The following is a 24829-nucleotide window of genomic DNA, read 5'->3' as shown; positions in this document are numbered from 1 at the left end:
CTAGGCGTGCACTTTTAATAATAATAATAATAATAATAATAATAATAATAATAATAATAATAATAATAATAATAATAATAATAATAATAATAATAATAATAATAATAATAATAAATTTGCAAGACAAGTGTAGGTTGATCTGTGGAACATTCTGACAAGTAAACCTTACGTTTGGGTGAATCGAGTTGCTGACGGAGACACATATGAGAAAGTAGTACTAAATGTGGTCAGTATTTCAGTGAAGTTATAGGTGCGAAGCTCCAGGGGTTTAGGAGATATAGCTACCAGAACATTACATGGAAGTACAGAATAGTCTCCATACAGTTGGAGGTAAAAGCTCTATGAGACCTCTTGTAACGACAAAAGATGAATAACAAATATATGGGTACATATTAGGACTAGGGGGAAGTCATATAGTAAGGGTATACCTGACGGCGGCCATCTTGAAATCCGCCATTTTGAATTAAAGTTAAGTTTTTAAAATAGGAATAGGGTCATGTGATACATGATTTAAGACTCGAATTTAATCAGAAGAACAATGGTGACGTTAATTTTGATTTACGGGCAATTGGTAAAAAGTTATAGGGAAATTAAATATTGTTGCAGCATATGTATTAGTCTTTTACCTCACCTTGTAATTTTTTTGTTAATGATAATAATTAAATAAAAAGCAGGTGGATAAATATTAGGTCTATGGTAAGAGTTTCCTTGATGGCGGCCATGTTCAAATCCGCCATTTTGGATCAGACAAAAGTTTTAAACAAAACGCATAACAGTGACATCTTATTAATAGCAAATTTGCCATAAATCCAACGGTATAACCATTTTTGCTTTATCATTATTCAGCACAAAATTAAATGGGAATAGAGTAATGCAATAGATGACTTCGGGCTAGAAGTTAATCAAAAATAGAATGTTGGCGTTACAATGTTAGTTGTTTGATGCTGCACTTGCACGCCATTTCGTTGTTTTTCTTGTATCCTGTTCACATCTATTTCTCGTTCGCTATTTAAAACTTTGTCTGATTCAAAATGGTGGATTTGAACATGGCCGCCATCAAGGCAACTCTTACCATAGACCTAATATTTATCCATCTGCTTTTTATTTAATTATTATCATTAACAAAAAAATTACAAGGTGAGGTAAAAGACTAATACATATGCTGCAACAATATTTAATTTCCCTATAACTTTTTACCAATTGCCCGTAAATCAAAATTAACGTCACCATTGTTCTTCTGATTAAATTCGAGTCTTAAATCATGTATCACATGACCCTATTCCTATTTTAAAAACTTAACCTTAATTCAAAATGGCGGATTTCAAGATGGCCGCCGTCAGATATACCCTTACTATATGACTTCTCCCTAGTCCTAATATGTATCCATATATTTGCTATTCACCTTTTGTCGCTACAAGAGGTCTTATAGAGCTTTTACCTCCAACTGTATGAAGACTATTCTGTACTTCCATGTGATGTTCTGGTAGCTGTATCTCCTAAACCCCTGGAGCTTCGCACCTATAACTTCACTGAAATACTGACCACATTTAGTACTACTTTCTCATATGTGTCTCCGTCAGCAACTCGATTCACCCAAACGTAAGGTTTACTTGTGAGTAATCAAGGTGGACCCCACTTGGAAGGAGTTTGAGAAACACTGTTCTGTGGTAAATAATTATTTTAGATAGCTGTTATACCCCCATTTGTTTTCGCATGAGTGATTACATGAATAAGTGAAGGGTAGGAAAGGAAGGTCTCTCCATATTAGCGTACGAGATTCTGTACTTTGTAGTGCATGCGTTTGTTAATAATTTCCGCCAATGAATTACAAAGAGGAGTTTCAGGGTATCAATGTGGAAAGAGTATTGGAAGATCTGATAACGAAATGCTTCTCATCTCTTTCTCCCTCATCTCGCATCTACATCCACACACACACACAGCGTGGTTGACGCTTGTTCTGGTGGCGTTCAACGTACGAATCAATAGTTCAATCACGTGAGAGGAAGGGCAGCTGAACGAGTTTTCGCCCATGAGTCATTGAATACGTTGCGTACGAATAGATCACTGTGTTTCTTCCTTCATCAAAAAAAAAAAAAATGTTCCAACCTGCCAATCCATTGGTAAATCTACTTACCTAATATGAACCAAGTCGGTGGTTTGAATTGCCATGTCGATAATTTTGATGGAGATTTTATCTGCTTTTCACTCTTTTTCCCCTATCACTTGACATGACATGCATTTGGAGGCGTCTGTTTGTACCACGATAACTTTCGTATAATCCATTCGACTTTAATTACACTTTTCGAATTTTTTCTTTAAGGTTTCGGGAATAAGATTATTCTGACACCAAACTTGGAAATTTTGGACATGTGATTTTAAAAAACTATAATTTCCATAAAATTTATTCGAAGAAAATGATTTTACATAACCTCATATGTCGCGATCTGTAAAAAGTTTAATAATCATTTTAATTACGTTAATAAAAATATAATTTATAAGCATACAAAGCATCTAACAAGTTGTCAATTAGCAGAAGGAGATTTTACTCTTATCATTTGCCGTTACCGACAAATTTATTGCCATGAGCTGATCGTAAATTTCGGTACTAGAGGAGGTTAAGATATAAAGCTTCTAAGTTAGGGGAAAAAAAAAACTAAAATTAGTCAGTTAGCAGGAACTCATCCATGCTGCAACACGACTACATGAAAAGTACATCAGATTATTACGCAAAAACATTTTAGCTTACATGTTTTTATCTGCGTAACTAAACGATTTTCTTCCTCTTGCCCATTCGTGTTCAGCTAAGCAGCCTCTCCTACCAAAGACAATGCTACAATGTTAAGGCGAATGATGATAGATCTAATCTCTTTTGTATTCATAATTATCTCGTTAATTAGAGCTTTATTTGTTATTTTGATGATTTTAATAGAGATTTTCCCTGAGATTTTAATTTCTAGTATCGGTTTCTAACTTTTATTTCTGTGGTCGTTGCCCTGCTAATCGTCCTTAAAATTATGATTTTCGTATCTGCCGTGGGGAGGATTATTTGGTAGTATATCAGTTGACATTCATTTACCTCTTTATCATTCAGGGTTTCTTCATTAATAACTCTTTGGCCTGTTATAGTATGCACTCAGTTTACATTTTCAAAAATATTTATCTTTAAAGCTATTCTTTTTTTTTAAATTCATAATTCCAACACACACACACATACACACAAAAAAATCGATTTTTGGTTAAATATGACATACGGAGTACTTTGTCTGGAACTGTCAAATCATTTTCATTTTTTAGGTTCGAAATACTACTTGAAGATAAAAAGAATAAATTGCTTCTAACTTTAAAATTCGTATATATGCTTAAAATATATGGAAATACACATATTGCTTTGGGTAGAATTCAGTCAAAGGCGTGTAGATAGATGTATCCCATGTTAAAAAGTAAAATAATGATTTCAGTAAATATTATACGATATTCATAAAACATGACGTGCATTTTTTTTATTTTTTTTTTTTAGGCGTAACAAATTGGGTCGATCAACATGAAGGAGGGACTTCGTCCTTCGAGTTAATATTTCAGCTCCATCTATTCATGTTAAATAGATGGGGTAGTATTTGTTTATGGAAAACAAATAAAGTCACACTAGTGCAAACAACAACAGAGCGTTATTATGGTGGAATTACAAACTAAACTAACTTATTTAATTACCAGTAGTAAAAGTATTAGAAGGGTATTAGGGAGTCAAACGGATTGTTAATGAGTCAGATGTCACCGTTAGAAAGAGTTAGTCGCTTGCCATTGTCATCTCACCAGAAGACTCAATAAGATTGACTTGCTCTTTCCATAAATAATATCATCTGTGGATCGTGACCTTCAAGGGAAACAAAATTAGTTTTTTCGTGTGCTAACTATATGAATATTACGCTATTACTGATAGTCTTGTGGCCACAAAGTAAGAAGGGTATCCATATGTTCTCGACTCTTCGACTTCACACAGATCTTAGTCTATTCTTAGGCCGGCCGTATACTGACCAGAGGAGAGGGCAGGCGAACCGGGGTTCAGTACTGTGAGCAATGAACAAATGCCTCTCCAACGTTAAGACTGAGACGCACAGCCAATGTACTCAGGTTCCTCTTCTACAACCTTTTCTGTCTCGGTTTGGCTGACCTTCCTATGGTCAATTTGTATCCGACCTTATTCTGCTGTCAGTAGTCCTTCCCTCCCTTTTGTACCGTTCATACATCCTCTATTTAGTCTATTATACCACTCAGAGTTGTCAGTACTTAATTTGTTCCGAAATATTTTCCTAATTTTGTGCCTTTATATATATATATTAAAGTTTTTTCTACTTCTTTTTGTTCCTAACACTACCGTATTTCGTTTTCTGGTTGACTCTTCTAATGTTCTGTATTCTGCTCCACACACACACTGCGTTTCTACGTTATTCCATACTTTCACTTTTTCCGTAACTCTTTCTTCAGAGTTGAAGGAAGTTAAGCGTAATCACTTTTTCCAATCTTTCCTTCTTTTTTAAAAAGTGCACAGAAGTCACAGTGCATCGAACGAAGATTTGATGCATTGATATCCTTCAGTTGAAATATTTTGGTATTGAAACAAAGCTTTCATTTCTGATCGAGTGACAATTTTAATCTAGTTAAGCGAAGAAATAATGCACATAAATGCATATAACGGAATAAGTTAACGCGCCAATCAGACATAGAACCACCTACTTCGGTTGCATAAAGCTGTATCCACATGCCGGAAGTATAGCCCTAGGATATCAGAGTGTGTTTTTAGGGCTCTATTGTGACCCGATATGTTTTGTATAATGCGATTTGACTTTTTTTCTCATGTGTATAGAATTCACTCCAATGTTAAAGCTAGGGATGGCACGAGCGACTTCGAGCAAGTTTTCATTGAAACTCGACTCGACTCGACTCGAAATGGACATCTTTGAGCTCGACTCGAGAACTCGGCTCAAAGAATTTCCTCCAATTCAACTTGAAACTCGGCTCGAAAAATTTCCTCCAACTCGACTCGAATTTGACTCGAGTTTTGAGTCGAGTCGAGCCAAATGATGCATGTAGTTTCAAGTGCTGTTTTCAATTATCCTACATAGACAATATAGTTATTATCAATGATATCAATGACTCTTACTACTACAAGTTATTATTATTATTATTATTATTATTATTATTATTATTATTATTATTATTATTATTACAACACCGTATATAAACATGAAAAATAGGCTGTTTGCATCTGAATACTAAAAACTAGTTGACTGCTGACCTCGGTAGTGGTGAAGTCTAGGAGGCAAGGACATCGTTCACGAGGTTCTGAGTTTAAGTTTCGGAGGAGCGAATATCCGACTCGAGCCAAAAATTGTTAAAAGTTATAGGGCGCCGGCCAAACATGTTCAAACTGTTCGACACGAGGCTAGGGTAAGGCTCGGCTTACAGCTATTTCACTATCGAGCCGAGCCAACAGCTCACTCAGTTGAGCTGGCTCGAACCGATGGCTTACCTAAACAGTGTCACTACCTCATCTCAACTAAGCCGGCTCGAGCTGTTCGCTCAGTTGAACCAAGCTGGCCCGGTTGACATCACTACCCGGGTTGGGCTTCTGCTTGGGCTCAAAACTTCGACTGTGCAGGTCTCGAAGAACTACAATATCTTCTTATATTGGAGCTCATGACATTTGAGGGCGACCCGTTATAACAATTCGTTGTTATCTTGTTAATCGAGACGAGACGAGATGCGAGCAGTGTCTCATCTCGTGAACAACACTCCACATTAATGCTTACATTTGTCATGGATTTCACTTTCCAGTCTTATCACACAATGATTTCAAAACGAGTTAAAATGAGCTGAAGGAGCGAGCCATTTATCAAACTCGAACTCGACTCGAAACTCCACCTCAAAACAGTGACTCGGCTCGGAACTCGACTCGAGAAAATTACTTTTAACTCGACTCGTGCCCATCCCTAATTAAAGCCAAAGATGTCTTGTGTAAACGAAAATCGACAAGGGGTTAAAAGGAGAGAGGGAGAAACTATTCGAAAGAATAAATTGGTTGGTGCCACTTTTATTCCCAGCATGTCGGTAAAGGTTTAAATTTATTATTGTGAGCGGTAGTAAATGTAGAGACATATTTGAATTTTTTCAACGTTAGTGCACGTATAGTTTCTATGACTATCGCACTTGTATTGCAGAGAACTGCGCATTGGAATATTTGAATGTTACACGCATTCTATGAAATTGCATATTCGTACATTGAAATAAATACATTTAGAAGTTCTAAATATGTCAGGCGTGATAATAACCTAAAACATTCTGCAGAGCATCCATGTTCCTGTCCAGCACATGAAATGGAAATATAATCGCATGTTTATCAGGTCAGCGACTCTTTCGAAATTGAATTTGAGCTACCCTGCCGAGAAAGGGTCGTTCGCTTTGACTTCAACACGTATCGCTATTTTTTTTTCTTCTAAAATATGAGCTTGCCTATTCGTATCAAAAGCTGTCGTGTTCATATTACTTCTTTCTTTTCTACATTTTTCAGTGTAACAGAGAAACGAATATCATACCGCTACCGCGCATTGTTAAAAAGAAAAAAAAGTATTAAATCACTTTTTTGAAGTAACTAAATTTGAAATTGAACGCTCTTGGTTAAATAAAGTTTTTTTTTTTTTTTTTTTTTTTTTTTAAACAGTAATGTAGCCGTTTACTATCTCGTACGTGTATAACGTGTCAGTGGCGATTCTACAATTTTGAAACATGTAGTTCCATTTTTTAAAATTCAGTTCTGACTGACATGTACTGCACTTCCATTCCTTCACTTTCTTTGATGTTTCATGAATTTAAATAATTAAATTTACAAATAAAAATGCATTTCTTAATCATGTTATTCTGTTAGATTTTGTCACACGGATCATTAAAGAAACTGGAAAATACATGTAACATGAATTAGTTATTGATTGGACTGTTGTAAAATACCCATAAACTCGATAAACTTCGTCTCATCTCAATGGTTGTGTTATTCAAACCAAGAAACCGTGTCATGTGAAAAGTAATAGGATGTATAGTTTCATTGTATATACTGTATCTTTTAGTTTCCTATCTATAAAATATTTACCAAGATATAATAGTGTCAAATCGGTCGTTATTTTTCGACATCTTCTTGTAAGTGTTAGTGTATAAAATCATTACGTTCATTTTGTTAAATGTGTATACATATAAATATTTTTTCCACTGTGGATCTGCATCGTACCAAGCTATACACCATCCACTTCTTTTTACCATTCTTTGTCACAAAGTTCCAGAGTTACGTAGGTCAAATTATGCAACTACCATGAAAACCCGTACAGTACTCGTCGCAAACAAGCTGATATTTTCATTTCTTTACAAAAAGATAAATGACAAATTAAACCGTTACTATGTACTTCCGGCACTTAATTGCCGAGTATCCATTCGCACTACACGTAATGTAAAAGTATTCTATATTCCAAAACCTATACTTGCAATAATACAAAGATCGCTGATGTTTAGGCTTTTTGCTGAATTTAACAATTTCCATCCGCTATAGTTTTTTTATTCCATAAATTTTTTCCGATCGGCATTGTACAAAATTGAAGTGTAAATATTGTGTATAAATTTTGTATTTTTTGTTGATTAATATTGATGTTAAATGTTTCAGTGTAAAATAAACAGCATGCTGTATCTGAAACTACACAAATCGGTAGTTCAGGTCGCTTGTCTAGTGGCTAGCGCGCGCGTCTTTGATGAACGGGGCCAGGGTTCAATTCCTGGTGGAAGATCCTTGAAATTTGAACCCATGAGATAGTTCCGATTCTACCTTATATGTATATCCTAGAAAACTGTGGTGGTTTCGCAGAGAAATCAGCGTAAATTTTACAGTTCTTTAACCAGAATGGATATTTCAGGTGAAATTTCAGTATTTTAGTACAATTACCCAGAATTCGACAAATGCTGTTTTGAGATGTTTGAATTTGTTAACACATTTTTCTAGTATCTGAATCCGTATTAAGTAATGATGAAATGTAACTTCTACAATATTGTTTATTGTTTATTCTGGATTAATCGTAAAACAATAACTCATTAAATAATTTAATCTAACATCTCGTCGAACAAATGTCGTGATGTCCTAAGACTCTTCTTAGAACAAATGGAGCCCGCTTCTGGTCTGCAAGCCCGCGCGTGTCCTCCTGAAACACGTATAAACAAAGAAACAAGAAAAGAAAAATCATATATATATATATATATATATATATTGGAAATTTTCCGGTGAAAATGTGGCGTTTCCGATTGCCAGATATTTTATCGGAAAAATTCCGGATTTTTTTAAAAAAGAGTGTAGCTCCCCGTCTGTTATAACCTCGGTGCTGAAAAAGGTCGCCAATCTCCAACCAACCAAACTTACTTATACAAATCAGTAAATCAAGCATGTGGAGAATTTTATAAGGAACACTACTTTTTGGACGTAGAAGTTTGTCCATTGTAAAATAATAATAATCTCTTGGGTATATGCATATTATAGGTTTCGTTTCATATATCATCATCATCATCATAGGTATTCTGCCTTTATTGGCAGGTCACTTGCCGCAGCTGAGAAGTTTCCATGCTCCACGGTCCTCCGCTAACCTTTTCGTCTTCGCGTGTGATCTTTCTGTTTTAATATCAACCATTAATTGTAGTCTCCTTCGCCCCCTCCCTCTCTTTTCCGCCACCATACCCTCTAGGATGTCCCTCATGATACAATCTCTTCTTAGGCAATGTCCCAACCAGTTTCTCTTCCTCTTCCTAATAATATCTAGAAGTGTTCTTTTCTCACCCACCATTTCTAACACTCTCTCATTCGTTTTCCGCTCGACCCAACTAATTCTTTCCATTCTTCTCCACACCCACATTTCGAAGGCTTCCAGTCGATTTTCGTCACCTTTACGTAATGTCCACGTTTCCGCCCCATACAGTACAACACTCCACACGAAGCATTTTATGAGTCTTTTTCTCAACTCTTTGTTCAAGGTCCCACAAAACAGACTTTTCTTTCTTTTAAAGGCTTCTTTCGCCATTCCTATCCTTGCTTTTATTTCACGTTCGCATTTCATGTCATTACCAAGAATACTACCCAGGTATCGAAAACTATTCACTTGTTCTATTTTTTCCTCTCCTACTTTTATATTTGACACAGACCCCTTCGTTCCAATCACCATGGCTTTTGTCTTTCTAACATTTATTTTCATCCCATATTCTTCAAAGCCCTTTCTCATTTTTTCTAACATTTTATTGATTTTCTTTTCAGATTCTGCAACAAGCGCCATATCGTCTGCAAATCTTATACATCTAATCATTTTACCTCCTACCGAAATGCCATCATCATCATGTAGGCTCTTTTTCACTATCTCTTCTAGATAGACATTAAATAGTGTTGGCGAGAGGCAGCATCCTTGTCGAACTCCCCTTCCAATTGCACTCTCTTCCGTCAGTTCTTCCCCTATCCTAACACTTACTTGTTGGTTCATGTATAAGTTTCTTATTAGTCTTCTATCTTTCCATTCCAACTCTATCTTTGTTAGAACTCCCAACAACAATTCCCAATTCACACGGTCAAAAGCCTTTTCTAGATCAATAAATACAACATACACCTCTTTTTTTCATATATGAGTTACTGTAAAGAAACACCTTAAGAATGAAGTTATTGCATTTTTCATGTATGCGTGTTTGCGTTTATTTTTTCTATTATTATTATCTATACAAGAAATAGACAGCAGAATTATAGTTTTCAGCATACATCATATAGGATACGAATGATGAAACTACAACTTACATGGCTTCGTATTCTTTAAATACTCAAATATCCTGTTCTTTCGTAAACGGAATGACAACATAACGTGATGTCATACACTTTTTACCGATCTCGGACGAATGTCGAAAATGACCTATATTACAGTACATTTAGTTTATTCATAAAGAAGTTATGGACAATAATGCAACAATGGTGCATATTCCTGAGATACGACATCGTAAAATACGAAGTTTTATAACTTCATGTGACAACGTAATAGTAAATCTCGTATGTGTATTTATTCATCTGTGATGTAGTGCATTAGCAAATTTTAGACGAAAGAAAAGGAGGAAACAACATTCAAAACATGATTTAGAATCAATAAATAGTGAGAACTAATGTGTTCGTATGTTTTTGTGTGTGAAAGGGAATTCAGATGTCTTTATATGGCCAGAGTGTCACTTTTGGTGAAAGCAAAATAAGTTATTTCATTTTTAGTTGCTGTTTTCAATAATCAGTAAATATACGATGCCCTTGTGGCGCCGGTATCGTTATCGAGCTCTTCAAACGATAGAGAAAAATAAAATGTTTCAGTTTAACATTCCAAGATTGTGCCATTTAGGCTAAGGGAGATGATGATTATGGAAGAATTAGTGGAGTGAAAAAGTGGGAGGAAACGGGAGTACTCCGAGTAAACCCACGGACACGATTTTGTCCATCATAACTTACTGGGCCGGGGATCGAAGCAGGAACAGCATGCACCAAAGGTAAGTGCTCTACCATTGTGTCATCGTGTCCCCTTCGAACGATAGAGCTAAGGACTATAACATACTTTCGTATATCGCAAACGGTTATCACCGAAATCGCTTAACTTCTTGCCATGTTGTTGTTATAATTAAGTATTGCTTAAGGCACTGCTTCTGATTCCCAATATGATAGTAAATAATAAAAATAAAAATATGAGAATTTGGTTGAGATTCGAAGCAGAGGAAACATGACTATTGCACTAATTCCCCTTCACAGGTAATAATTCCTCGTATAAGTTGCAAATTCAACTTCATGTGGAACGTGGTGTGAGTACATGAAGGTCGACATTCTTAACCTTGGACAGCTCAAGTAATCACTTGGATGTGGTATATACAGCTTGTCTCAAAAGCCTCCTGAAATAGGGTAACTCTGTTATTATAAGAGTTTCAACAAAATGTAAGAGAGGGAATCATGTCCAAATATGATGTTTTCAATCTGAAGTGAAGGATTTTTTTTTTTTTTTTTTTTAAATCGGACTATCCGTTTAGACTGTACACTCTTTATGCACCCAATGTTAGCATTGCCATTTATCTGGACCCCACAACATAAGTGAATGAAGTTACTCTCTTTTACGCTAATGTGTCGATAGTCATCCTCAATTTCAAACATGACCCCATACACCATACTTTCACAAAATTTATTTACCTCACCCAGCCCCTCTACTAATGGCAACGTTACATTTTTATTTAACATTGGGCGTATAAAGATTGTACAGCTCAAACGGCTAGTCCGATTTAAAAAATTCTTTCACTTTAGATTGAAAACATCATATTTGGAGACAATTTCCCCTCTTACATTTTGTTGTAATTCTGATAATAACAGAGTTACCCTATGTCAGGGGACTTTTGAGACACCCTGAATATATACTTGACCCTGTATACTTGACCGTCAAGGGGAAGCTATAGCCCCTGTAGCCCTCCCCTTGGATCCGCGCCTATATATATATATATATATATATATATATATATATATATATATATATATATATATATATATACATATGTGTGTGTGTGTGTGTGTTAAGCTATAGTCTAATAAAGTAAGAAAAACATGAATCTATTTATATCAGAGGAGAATATTTACACCCTCCCACAAAGCGAAACCTGAAGTGATGCTGCTGGTGTGTACTATCCCGTTCCATTCAGAATAATTCTGTAAGGTTACCCTTGGATAACTCAAGTGATAACTTCATCTTTCCTTATAGGTTTACATATAATCCAGTAGGTCAGATTTCGTCACAATCTGTTAACTTTTGTCTTATATAGAATTGATGCTGAAAGAAATTGAGCAAACCATTACTGGATTATGATATTAAATGTTATTTATTTCCTGATTGTCCAGATGTGTGTGCACAAGCTAGGATAAATTCTGAAAGTAAATGCTTGTTTGTTGTGTTTAGGTCATGTATGCACATCCTCCCATTGCTACGCCTCTCGTATCTTTTATAATCCCTTGTCAGTGGTTTAGGGTTTCGTCATTGATGCATTACACATGCAATATAGAATATCAAACTTAGTATCAGGTTTATAGTGATCGTCTGAGCGCCATAACTCCTCTCTTCAGTGACAAAAAATTTATATGGAATAACGCCTTTTTCCTGTATCATCAACGCATATAGTAATATTTATTTCAAATCTAAACAAAAATAACTTTATATATACACATTTTACGGTGAATATATCATTCGCTTCTATCGACCAGATTTTCCTTAAATTTTCCGTGCATTCTTAATTACGTTTTATAATACAAGGTGCTTCCCAAAAATTCCGATAATTCTCTCGTAAAAAGCAGAAAACACTTTATACATATCCAAATTTCCGCATTCATCTTCAAAATTGTCATTTCGAGCTTGTATGGAATCGATTCCAATGATTTTCCCATTGTGTTCAAGTCCGCTAGCTGAAACGTGTTCAAAAACTCTTATGATTTTGCTTGGATCTCTTCGATGGAAATGGCGCTCCTTCAGCTGGAATTTCGTTTTAGGGAAAGGGAGAAATCTTGCAAGAGTCTAGATGAGATGAGCTGGATGATTGGAGGAGAACTTTTTTCCTCTTCTTTTTCATCCTATGGCCTCGTTGATCATCGTTCAAGAAGCTAGTAACAGACTTCTCTGCGATTCGTCTCGTGTTTATTGCATACTTTCGATGTTTGACGAACTTTTGATATTCTTAGTGGTCCATAACGCTACTTGTTCTATGATCGTTTCGGGCTTGACTCTACGATAGTTCCCATGTCTCATCCAGCGTAATGATATGACGTAAGAAAGTATCTTTCGCACTCATGTCGCTGTAAGTAGGTTTGTATCCTAGTTATTTTCACATTATGATTTATTCAGGATACAAGGCTCAGTCGTATGCCATAATTCTGTCTCGTTCTAACTCACTAGTCCTTTACTGGTGACCCTGCCAAGGCATATCTTCCACACTTTTTGCGACCCTCGTTGAAAACTTTTACTCACCGTTCTTTGAGACAACATAGCTTGATTCCTCAGACGTCTCACGAAGGCCTTGATTACACCGTCACGCTGTACGGGCCCGAGTACATTCCGTCTTATTCAATTCTGCTGTCCCTGTTTCGAAAACATCGTACCTATTCATCATTAGATCATCAACTCACAGGAAACTATTCTTTCCATCGTGGTGCATGCGCGTAAAATTGTAATGAAAGGTCCAATTACAGTAAAATAGGTTAGGTATCGTAATATAATCGAGAAGCATTAGTTCCCTACTTTTGGCATATACAGTAGTAGTAGTGTTTAAGTCTCAATCCTCGCATATTATGTATACAGAGTGGAGCACGAAATAATGCTTTATATGTTTCTTGCATAGAAATTTATATTTTTTTCTTTCTTTTCATTCGTTACATCAACAGAGTATATGACCGCAGACCTAAGTTCAAGAAACCTGTATTTAAGTCTTACTTGCATCAAATTCAATTGTATCAAATGGTTTCAGTAATTGCAGCATATACTGCAACCAAAATGGCAAAACAAATGCATTAAAGTATTTCACAGGAAACGCCAGTCTGGATAAATTATTCTGTTACATCGCGCGTTTGTTGAGGCTTTCCTGTAGATTGTCTTTCAGACATATTCTTCAGCTATTCTTCTACACAGATCCTACAATTTATCGCTTGCGCAATAGAATTTTACAGCATCCCTTAGTTTCTGCGAAAATTGTTCATGTACTTTGTATGTAGCTCTCTAGTGGATATCATATGAACCTGGAAACGTATTTGCCAACACAATACATTTCGTACTTTCAGAGTGCTGTTAGACAGTAAATATAAATTTCTCTGACACCGTAGATGGTGTATACTAGTCCACTCTAGCACAATAACCACCTATAACATAATGGTGAGGACAAGACTTCGATTACTAATGCATGTGTTATGAGCAGCTAAGACTATATCATATTATCTGACAAGTATTACGAAGAAACAGACCAGTTTTGAATATGAGAAAGTAAAAACGCAGGTTAAATTTCAAAAGAATATAATAAATAGATCGCCATCCCTGAGTGAAAAAGTGGAACCGTTTTTAGGGAGACTTAAAATTTCACGAATTCACACAGATTAGCTTTCTTTGCTGGTTACTTACTGCATTTGTGTATTGAAAAATATAAATTCTATTTAAGAAACAATTACACTTATTGGAAGCATTTTACATGTGGATATTTTACATAGCGATGTGCACCCTATATTCAAGATATTTTCGGACAATAATGTGATTTTCCAAGATGACAATTAGCCAACTCACATTATCAGAACTGTTGAAACGTGGTTTAATGAATACCGGGATCCCCTGGCCCGCCAAATCCCCTCCAGAGCAAATATCATCCTTTCTCTTTCGTGACGAAACTGAGTGTTACACTGCGTAAGAAATGTATAATATTCCTCTGGAAATCATTCATGCTTCCATTCCACGACTAATCAAAGGCTTATTAAGCAGGTTTGTTACATTTTCTTTTCTATTTTAGTTTAAAACATCCCATGATTATGTTTTGAAGCTAAAAGGGAAACAGTGATCATGACGATGAACAAAACAGTGAAATGAAGAAAGAGGGATAAAACGGGAGAAATCCGAGAAACCCTGAGGGAACACATGGTGTTTTTCTGCCCACTTGTCAAGATTTGGATCGAACGAGGATTTACCACTGAGCCACCGCGACCCTTCGGCTGTTTCTGTTATTTTGATAACCACCTTGCGTTTTATTTTCTGTCATTGTATCACGTGTAAAATAATCACATGTTGGTATAGTGTGTTCACTCAATAGGAATGCAGTATTTGAAGTTTTCGTGCTGAATTTGACAAATTACTCCTTCCTCCCTCTATCTCTTTTTTGACCGCATTTCCGGGGTTGCAATTTCTTAACACCCACTATATTAAACAGCTATATTGTAATCACTGACTGAAAGGGCAGCACTTGAAACTGTGTCAATTAAGAGTCCACGTGGAGTTGACAAGCAGCTGTGAATTGTTTGAAATGAAGGTTCTGGTTGGCCATTTAGTTATCGGGGGTGTTTTCTACAAATTTCAATGGACGATGAATTATTTGTGGCACGAGCCACCATACGTAGAAGGCGGCATCCGTTGTATACGAACTGCACTTCGGTCGAAGAAACAAACTATACATTAATCTCATACCGTTAAAGATTAGGCCATATTGTTTAGTATCATATTGTAATTATTACCAGCAATCTGTATAATTATTACGTAGATATTAGATCTAGTAGAAAATGTTCATTTCCGAATGTCTGTATTTTGTTAACATTAAGAGAAACAAAATTTAAACACGTGAAAACATAGTATAAACAAATAGATTTTGCTTTGTTTGTAACTACCCTGTAGTTTGTTTATGGTGACTAATGGTTACACACAACCACCGTGAAAATGTATTGCGTTAGTCAATTGTTACAAGAAAAGTACTTCCGTTGTGACATACTTCGTATAATGGCTTTGATCGATTTTACAATCACTGCTGGGTGACCTCATACTTCTTTTGCCATTATTACTAGAAAACTATAAAGAAAGCTATGTTTCGTTTTTCCTCTAGGAGAACTATGTTGCCACATTGTTAATTCCTTCACAACTTACAAAATCTAGATTATTTACGAGGCGGTAATAAGAGAAATCATAGGCGAATGGATAGCAATCCTGACTGCTACAAATGGTTACGATTTCGATTATCGGTGGGGATATATAAATTTTGATGTTGACTCAATATTATGAGGCTTTTGTAGGAACTATTAATATTAAGTACTAATGGATTGTGGGTTAAGACAAATAGCTTTCATTTCACAATTGTGAAATTATGATGAGACTTCTAAAATATGCAAACTCAATACTGAAATAGGTCTATAACTTCTGGCTGCAATGGAGGGATAATGTGAGAGATGGAATTTTTAATTTCAGGCTGAATCAAGATCAAAAAGAGTTTTTAGATATGCCTTAGAATTATTACTGTACAGAAATCAATATTGATTCTTAAAGTTGCACTGTTTATTGTTACTTCCAGTTTTAGTGGAAGAATAAAGCTGAGATAAAATCGACTCACTGGGCATCGAATCCATTAAAATGGATTCGCGTTTTAGTTGTCGCCTGCTATGTGTTTTGCTTCATGAGAATCAACATTAAAACCGAAAATAACCGAAGATTTCTATCATTTCTGTTTGCAACAGAGAAGTAAATGAAATGAAATCTTTCAATTTTACGCTACACGATTATACCTGCTAGTCTAAAGGAGACATGATGATGAGAAATGAATACAATAGTAGAATGAATAAAGTGGAAGAAAACGGAACAACCTCTAGAAAACGCAGTGTTTGTCCACTACAAAGTCCACTTGAGGCGAGCTGGGACCAAACCAAGGACCCCACGCACCAGAGGTAAACGCTCTGCCACTGAACCCTAACACAGGAGTAAAATCGCAGATGCAAACTATTCTTGAGGTATTGAACTCAAAATCTCACTATTTATTACTGTTTTTCAGTATAGTGATCAGCATTGAAACTGGAAGCCATATTCCTAGGTAGTTCTACCACTTTCGGTTTCAATTGAGGAATGAAAATGGAGATAAAACATCCTTGGGGGTACAAAATCTATATCCGAAAGCTATTACTTACTATATTTTACCGTCTCCACTCTATGGTGATCAGCATTAAAACAGAATATACTTGTTCATTTTACCACTTTCGCTTTTAGTAAAATAATATGATTAAAGATAACTTTCTTCAGATGCTGAATGGATTCAAGAAAATTTCTTGTCGCAACTTATTTACTGATTTTTCTATGGATCACCGTTGAAACTGGAAACGGTTGATTTCACTACCTCCGGTTTAAATAGCAGGTTAACGACGGAGATAAAACCTATTCTTGGGACACTGAATCGATTCCAGGAACGCTTCTCGATATTTTTTTTTACCATTATTGCTCTATGAAAATCAATATTGAAGCCGGAAGTACTAGTAAATTTATACCACTTCCGGTATTAGTAGAGTGTTACGGGTGGAGATGGTATGGTTCTTGAGACATTGAATTGATTCCATAAAACAGTTTGTTGATATTTATTACGGTTTTTGTTATATAGTTATCAACGTTGAAATAGAAAACAGTTGATTTCTACCACTTCTGGTTTTAATAGAGGATTAAAGGAGGTGGAATCTATTTTCGGGACACCAAATTGATTTCAAAAGCAGTTTGTTGTTATCTGTTGACGTTTTTGTTCTACGGAAATCAACGTTGGGAGCGGAAATATTTCATTTCAGCCACTTCCAGTTCCAATATAGGGCTAACGGAGACAAAATCCATTATTGAGATGCTGAATCGATTCCAGAAAACCGCTTGTCACTATCTATTACGGCTTTTTGTTCTCTGTCGACCAACGTTGAAACCCGTTGTACTAGTAAATACGTGTATACAACATTTCTAGTTTGTTAGGGTGTTATGGGTGAAGATGGTTTCTTTACTTTAGACCCTGAATCGATTCCAAAAAAACATTTCTCTGTCCCTATTACCGTTTTTGTTCTATGGCGATCAACGTTGAAAGTAGGAACGTTTGATTTCTACCAATTCCAGTTTGAATAGGATGTTAACAAAACAGATGAAACTAAGTAGTGGAACGCTGAACCGATTCCATAAAACAGCTTCTCAATATCTCTTACCATTTTTGCTTAATGGAAAGCAATATTGAAACCGGAAGTACTAGTAAATTTCTACAACTTCCGGTTTTAATAGAGTGGCATAGGTCGAAATGGTATGTTTTATTGAGACGCTGAAACGGTTCAAAAGATCGCTTATCGCTATTCGCTGACTTTCTTGTTCTGTGCCGATCAACATTAAACCGGAAACGGTTGATTTGAACCACTTCCTGTTTGAATATTGGGTTAATGGGGAAGATTATTGTTTGGACGCTGGTTCGTTTTTTTTTCTTTTTTTCTTTCTTTCTTTCTTTTTTTTTTAAGTTTCTTGATATGTCAACTGTTTTCTCAACAGACGGACATAATCGTTCTACGTGCGTAGATAAGACTTCAACATTTATGCATAGCATAATTCGGAAGTCTAAAAGGCAGAAATAATAATAGCATTAGAAGTCAATGGGCTAAGTAGATGTCGCTCTTTTGAATGTGAGATATTCGACGTGTAACTATTCTGGGTGTAAAAATAATTAATAGTAATTTTGGTCATTACTAACACAGATATTATTTATTATTTCGTAAGCATCTTTAGGTAAATGCCTGAATAAAAACTAGGCTAATTGCCTTTATTTCAATAATGTAAACTTTGTACCAAGATGCTTGGAAAAGAGGTCAAAATGATATTTTATTTATTTATTTATTTATTTATTTATTTATTTATTCATTATTTTCGAAACCCCGCCTCTAGAGAGAATGTTGAGAAGAGGCCTGCATTGACTAAGAGTGGGTTCTCTATTTTCTTAGGTGCATCCTAAACTTTCATCATTATCAGTATCTGTAATATTCTTGTCTCGTAGCAATGTTGTGTAGTGTTAGTAACATTTAGTTACCACCTGTTTCAGTCATTTATATTATTAAAATTAGTAATATAATAATAATAATAATAATAATAATAATAATAATAATAATAACAAGAAGAATGTCTTGACTTCGTGAAGAGACGTTTTTCAAAATATGTTTATTTATCGGAATTTTGAGATTTAACACTTCAATGCTTTAGTGTGAGCACCTCTGAATGGCTCATATGCTAGGAAATATTTAAAAGATTTTGATCATGGGTTTTCTCGGTTGCTTCCATTTCCTTCCACATTCTTACTCCAACAATTCATCATCAAGGGCATAACTGTGCGACGTTAAACAGAAATATTTCATATCAAGGCGCTAAAAGTGTACGTTGCCGTGAATTATCGCCGAACTAACTTTTAACATTTTGATTTGTATGTGTTGGCTTAATCCAGTTTAATGAAATAAGTGAAAAAACATTTTGAATTAACAGCAACTTCTTTCTTTTTGCTTTTTAATTTTAGTTTGTTTGAAAATGTTTTATTTTCAAAGTGTTAGTATTCTTTGTTTTCATAAATTAAGAAAGAAAAAATATTGTCCGTACGATCATTTACCGTTATTTACAATAGATGGGAACCAAAACCAAACTTCAAATTGTATTATTAAAATTTCTGCAGGTGAAGAAAACACTGGTATAACTGCAGTGCAGCATTTGAAGACGCATTATGTTGTGTTTAATAAACCATTATTTTGGCAAATCTGCCTTATAAGTTAAACGGTGGACGACGTAAATTCCCTAAAACCAAGAACTTTCAGACAGGATTTAAGTGCTCGGGCGATATGTGGTCAACATTACGAGTTATGTTCATTTCTTATTATAACCCTTAAAAAATGTTACTTGGATTCAGATAGCTTCTGTTTACCTTTCACGTTCAAGACTGAAAATGTATGACTCCGCAAGGAATTAAGTCTGAAAGGGGTAGTCACCGAAGCCAGGTGGACTGTCTGTCGTATTGTTTCTTGAAAATATATATATGTACAGAGAGAGAGAGAGAGTGAGAGACCTTAATTTAATTTTCTGTGGTTTTCTAACGCATCGGAAAACGAGCGGGAAACTTAAAAATTTGAAAGAGAAGGTGATTACTTTAAGGCGACTTTAAAAGGAGCTAATAATAGATGGCAGCACGTGACCCATACCTTTCCAATGTGCTTTGTAGGGAGCAACAATATTCAAAATAAGTTCAGGAGATGAAATTTCTAACTTCATCCTAAGATAACTTGAATCAATAATCAAGTATGATCCATGCAGTTTTTCATATATATTGTTCCTTTCATTATTGAGACCATGTTTCTGAAGAATAAGATTAAGTGCTTTCAACAATGACGAAAACAAATAATAAAAGAGGCACGTATTATACATTGACTATTGATTTAGCTTGTCTTTGAACGAAGCTTGAATATGAATATTTATATTGTGCATATGGCCGCTCTGTGCAAATTACATTGGAAAGATATGAGTATGTGGTGTACTATACGTATGTTGGTGATAGTTGAAAAACAATTTTTCTTATATTTGCAGTATTCTTTATCGATGGTTTTATTGTTCGTAACTCCATTTCCAAATACAGAAATTTAAATCAGACCATACAGTACATTATAAAATCTCCTTTGTTGTGTTAAGTTTGTGGGTAGTATTTCAAGTGCAATTGAAACTACTAGTGTCATGAGAGTAGAGCTTTCCTTCCATCTTTCTTTCTTTTTTTAATTTAATCAATCTCACGCTGATCACATCTTGAACCATCAATAAAGTGACCAGAATTATAACTTGCAGAAACGGAACACATATGAATCATGGGAAAAAAGAGGTGTAACATTTGCCGATTGAATTTTGGACGCCAGTAGTATTTTCAAACTACAAAATACACAAGTAAAGGTAATACCATAGCGTTTCTTAATACCCAATAATATTGACAGTTTCAGACACGTCCTAAAATTTTTAAATAAGTGTTGGTACCAAAATAGCTCTATATTCAGTCATTTAACGAAAGAGTGTAGAATTTACTTTGATCATTTATATTTTGAATAAGAATTATGGAACACTTTGTTCATATTTGCTCAACAACGGGACATTTAGGCGTTCCGTTAATCAGAAGAAAAAGGACAACGTTTCAAAAAAATGGACAGTTATGAACGTCACCCTCAGTATCAAATATTAATATTCAGTGAGTGAATTTTAGATAGTCGGACTTCAAGAGAATGTCTACTTCTAGAGTTAACGATTTTAACTTGATTCATCTGACGCGCAAAATTCGGGAGTTGATCCGTAAAGCGTTGTTGCCACGTTATTTTTGTAGACAAAATTACAAACAACTAATTCTGACAGACTGTATGGCAGCGACGAATTTTAACCAGAGACTGATCACTTTAATAAACCTGCATATGCATGACAACTAAACGTTGAACCTTTCTGTCAAACGCCAGAGGATTAATTTCATTAACTGTCTCCCGAACGGTGTTATCTACTTCTCAGCAGTAGTCAAAATTCACTAGAATAATATGAGCAACATGTTCTGTGAAAACTACTTACGAGGGAAGTATCAATGAGCTCATATCGAAACCTACCGTAAAATTTCACTCAGAGGAAGGAAGTCCTACAGAAAGACCACACACAAAAAAGCAGCTGCGTTTTTAAAGTGGAATTAACCAAAATGGCAGATTGAAATGTCGCGTATCCATGTCGACAATTGCATAATACTTTCAGTACCACCCCTTGTAAACGGCCTGTTAATAATAAAAAGTCAATAACAACAATATGGGTACACACTATACCTAAGGGGAAGTCGTATGGTAAGACGAACCTTGAGGTAGCCATCTTGAAATCCGTCATCTTGAATTCAGGTCAAGTTTTGTAAATAGGAATAGGACAATATGATACATGATTTGGGGCTAGAATTTAAGCAGAAAAACAATGGTAGCAATAGTTCTAAAATACGTGTATTTGGTGAAAAGTTACAGGCATATTTATTGTGTATATTTCCATGTGCACAACTCCCGAATGAAGCAGCTGTCCAACAATTTGTGAAATACAAAAATATAGGAAACACCCTCTATATTTTCCCAATTTGTCCCAAATGTTGTTGAGCAAAGCTACACACTTGTAGGAGATTAGTCGGCAAATTTGATCCAAATTGGTTGAATAGGGGCGGAGATAAAAGCCGCGAATGTGAAGGGCAGTGTGAAAACAAAGTGCTTATGCGTTGTGCCTGTTGTCAAAGGAATTTGTGTTTCTCCCATTCCATCGATTAGCCTTATTTCTGCTTTACTTTCGTCCATCATTGAAATGTATTGTGTAACTATCGAGTAGGAGTTATATTTCAATAGCGATAACTTATTTTTGGACAACTGCTTCATTTGGGAGTTGTGCACATGGAAATATACACAATAAATATGCCTGTAACTTTTTACCAAATACACGTATTTTAGAACTATTGCTACCATTGTTTTTCTGCTTAAATTCTAGCCCCAAATCATGTATCATATTGTCCTATTCCTATTTACAAAACTTGACCTGAATTCAAGATGGCAGATTTCAAGATGGCTGCCGTCAAGGTTCACCTTACCGTATGACTTCCCCTTAGGTATAGTGTGTACCCACATTGTTGTTATTGACTTTTTATTATTAACAGGCCGTTTACAAGGGGTGGTACTGAACGTATTATGCAATTGTCGACATGGATACGCGACATTTCAATCTGCCATTTTGGTTAATTCCACTTCAAAAACGCAGCTGCTTTTTTGTGTGTGGTCTTTCTGTGGGACTTCCTCTGAGTGAAATTTTACGGTAGGTTTCGCTATGAGTTCATTGATACTTCCCTTGTTAGTAGACTAAACATATTCTTTGCCTGAATGAGGGTCTAGTATAATCTACCTTAGTTATGTAATAGTTATTCGACTACGTGGGGACTACACATGTTTATTTCTCTTAGTAAAATTGGAGATATTTTAAAAATCAATTTTCATCTGTCGCTAAACGCAATGTGAAATTCGTTTAAAGAAATAGAAGCAAAATAAGTTTACAGGTAAACGTGACGGTAGTTCTGTTTACGATTTATCAGCAATTGAATGATTGATATCACATAAGTTAACTGTAGCTCAGGAGGCAATACATGCACGTATCAGTGTTTCTTTGTTGTCTCATTAGAAGGACCCGTTGTTGGACAGAGTTCTTACGTACAGGGAGAACATTTTTTTTTTTTTTTTTTTTACGATACTCCAAGGCTACCTCGTCATTGATTAGGACCAGATAAACTAACTTGCAAACGACCAGAACCACCACTGCGTCAGAAAACACTTATACCCTGAGTTTGGTGGACTGCTTGAAGTATAGCGTATCGCAAACTTGCCAGACAAGCGATACAACTGTGTACTCACAGTAGTAGGAATGTTTGCATAATTCTGCTTCAGGGCAACGTAAAGCCAATGTGATGCTGCTAACGTCACACCTGAAAACATTATTTGACTTGATTGAGAAGTGCCATTGCATCCCTCACATTCTCCGGACTTTGCATCATCGGATTATCATTTATTACATTCGTTTGATAACTAGTCGCGGGTACGATGGTTTCGAACCGTCGACGAGACGACGCACGTCCCGTTGCGTTCCATCACCTTGGGGGGAGCCAAGCGTTGGAGAGCTAGGTTATTGCTTCTGGTAGAGACTTTTTTTTTTTTTTTTTTTTTTTTAAGATACGTCTTGCTTCATATTTCTCCTCTTTTATAGGGTCAAAATCCAACATAACTGTTTTTCGTACTTAAGACATTCGTATTATTTTTTAAATTGGGTTTCAGGTCTGAACAAGCCACACGCGTTTTGTGGCGGAAGTTGAAAATTCCATTTTAATATTCTGGATTTTGTTGAAGTAATAATTTGTTTTGGCCAAAATTTACGTTGTTCAACTTTAAAGAAGGTGAAGAAAAAGTGGATGAAATGTCAATATATTCCCAATGACTTGCCTGAGATGTGTAGTTTTAATTAGCAATGTTTGTTTTTACTGTTTTATCGCTTCAAAAACATCTTGTCCTTTATTCTTCGATGTTATGGTCTAAGGTTTACGGTTAACGAATTTTCGTGTTGGTAACGTTACAGTTTATGCTTTATAGTCATTGACGTCACGAAAGCAAATCACTCTGTAAGTAAACAAAATGAAATCATTCTTCTGAATCATAGTGTTGCAGGTGATTCTTTTCCTTGTAATCACTTGTTTTACGTTAATAAAGACTTCAATTTGGATAAAATATTAAATTTATCTTTTTTTTTTCTTTGAGAAGAGGTTTAGGGGTTTGATTCGAGGTACCTCTTCGCGTTTAGTTAGTTCGTCACAAGAAAGGTGAGGAACCTCAGTCAGAGAGATTCGCACGAACAATTCAACTATTCATTTTCACATTATACGACGAGATGAAACTTATCCTTATTTCGTTACACGTGCATGTGGCTTTGATGCGCGAGGTTATGGTTCGATTCCCGCTGGGATAGCATCGAACGCGCTACAATTATTCAGTTCAGAACTTTAAATTGTAGGTCTTGTCATATATACAGGTTGTTAACGAAATCAATGTCATAAATTTAGGGGTGACTCCGTATCTATATAAATGAATATGAATGTAACGATGTTTGTCCGCGAACTCCGTCTAGACCGTTGGATTAATTTTGATGAATTGTGATACATAAATTGATCCTAGACTAACTGAGGTTTTTATTCCATTTTCAGCATGGTTGGTGAAAGAGGGTAAGGGTGGGTGGGGGAGAGAATAACATGTAAAAGTCTTTAAAAAAACGATATTAATGATTATTCGTGGTTTTGGGGATAGTTGAAATGAATAGTAACACTTCCGATGCGGTGTAAGTCCAAATTCATCCCCATTGGCATGGGGTGAGGATGGAAAGGGGTGATATGTAAAATTTATCAGAAACGACCGACGTTAGTGTCCAGTCCATAGTTTTAGGAGTTACTGGGATGAATAATGACACAATGCCGTTTATCTCCAAATTCATTTCCTATCATTGGGGAAGGTGTATCATTACGGATCTTGATCGTTACATTTGTATTGAAATTCGTATCGTAATGGGGAAGAAGTTTGAATACTTTTCATAAATCTGTCCTTTTACGAGGAACGGACATATTAGCTAGTACCAAATGAAAGAAACAAAAGCTCTAATAACGTGGGTCTAAATACGCC

At 35.5% G+C, this 24829-nt stretch overlaps 1 protein-coding gene across 3 annotated transcripts in view; it reads left to right on the top strand.

The window, feature by feature from the left end:
* Dab (DAB adaptor protein) overlaps positions 1–24829 on the top strand; it is a 172962-nt gene that overhangs the window by 56169 nt on the left and 91964 nt on the right. The gene's annotated exons all lie outside the window — the stretch shown is intronic.

The sequence above is a fragment of the Thermobia domestica genome, chromosome 16 (assembly GCF_964235325.1).
Source record: "Thermobia domestica chromosome 16, izTheDome1.hap1.1, whole genome shotgun sequence".
NCBI classification, from domain to species: domain Eukaryota; kingdom Metazoa; phylum Arthropoda; class Insecta; order Zygentoma; family Lepismatidae; genus Thermobia; species Thermobia domestica.
Note: the sequence above shows the minus strand (reverse complement) of the source record. Positions and strands in the feature narration are given on the sequence as shown.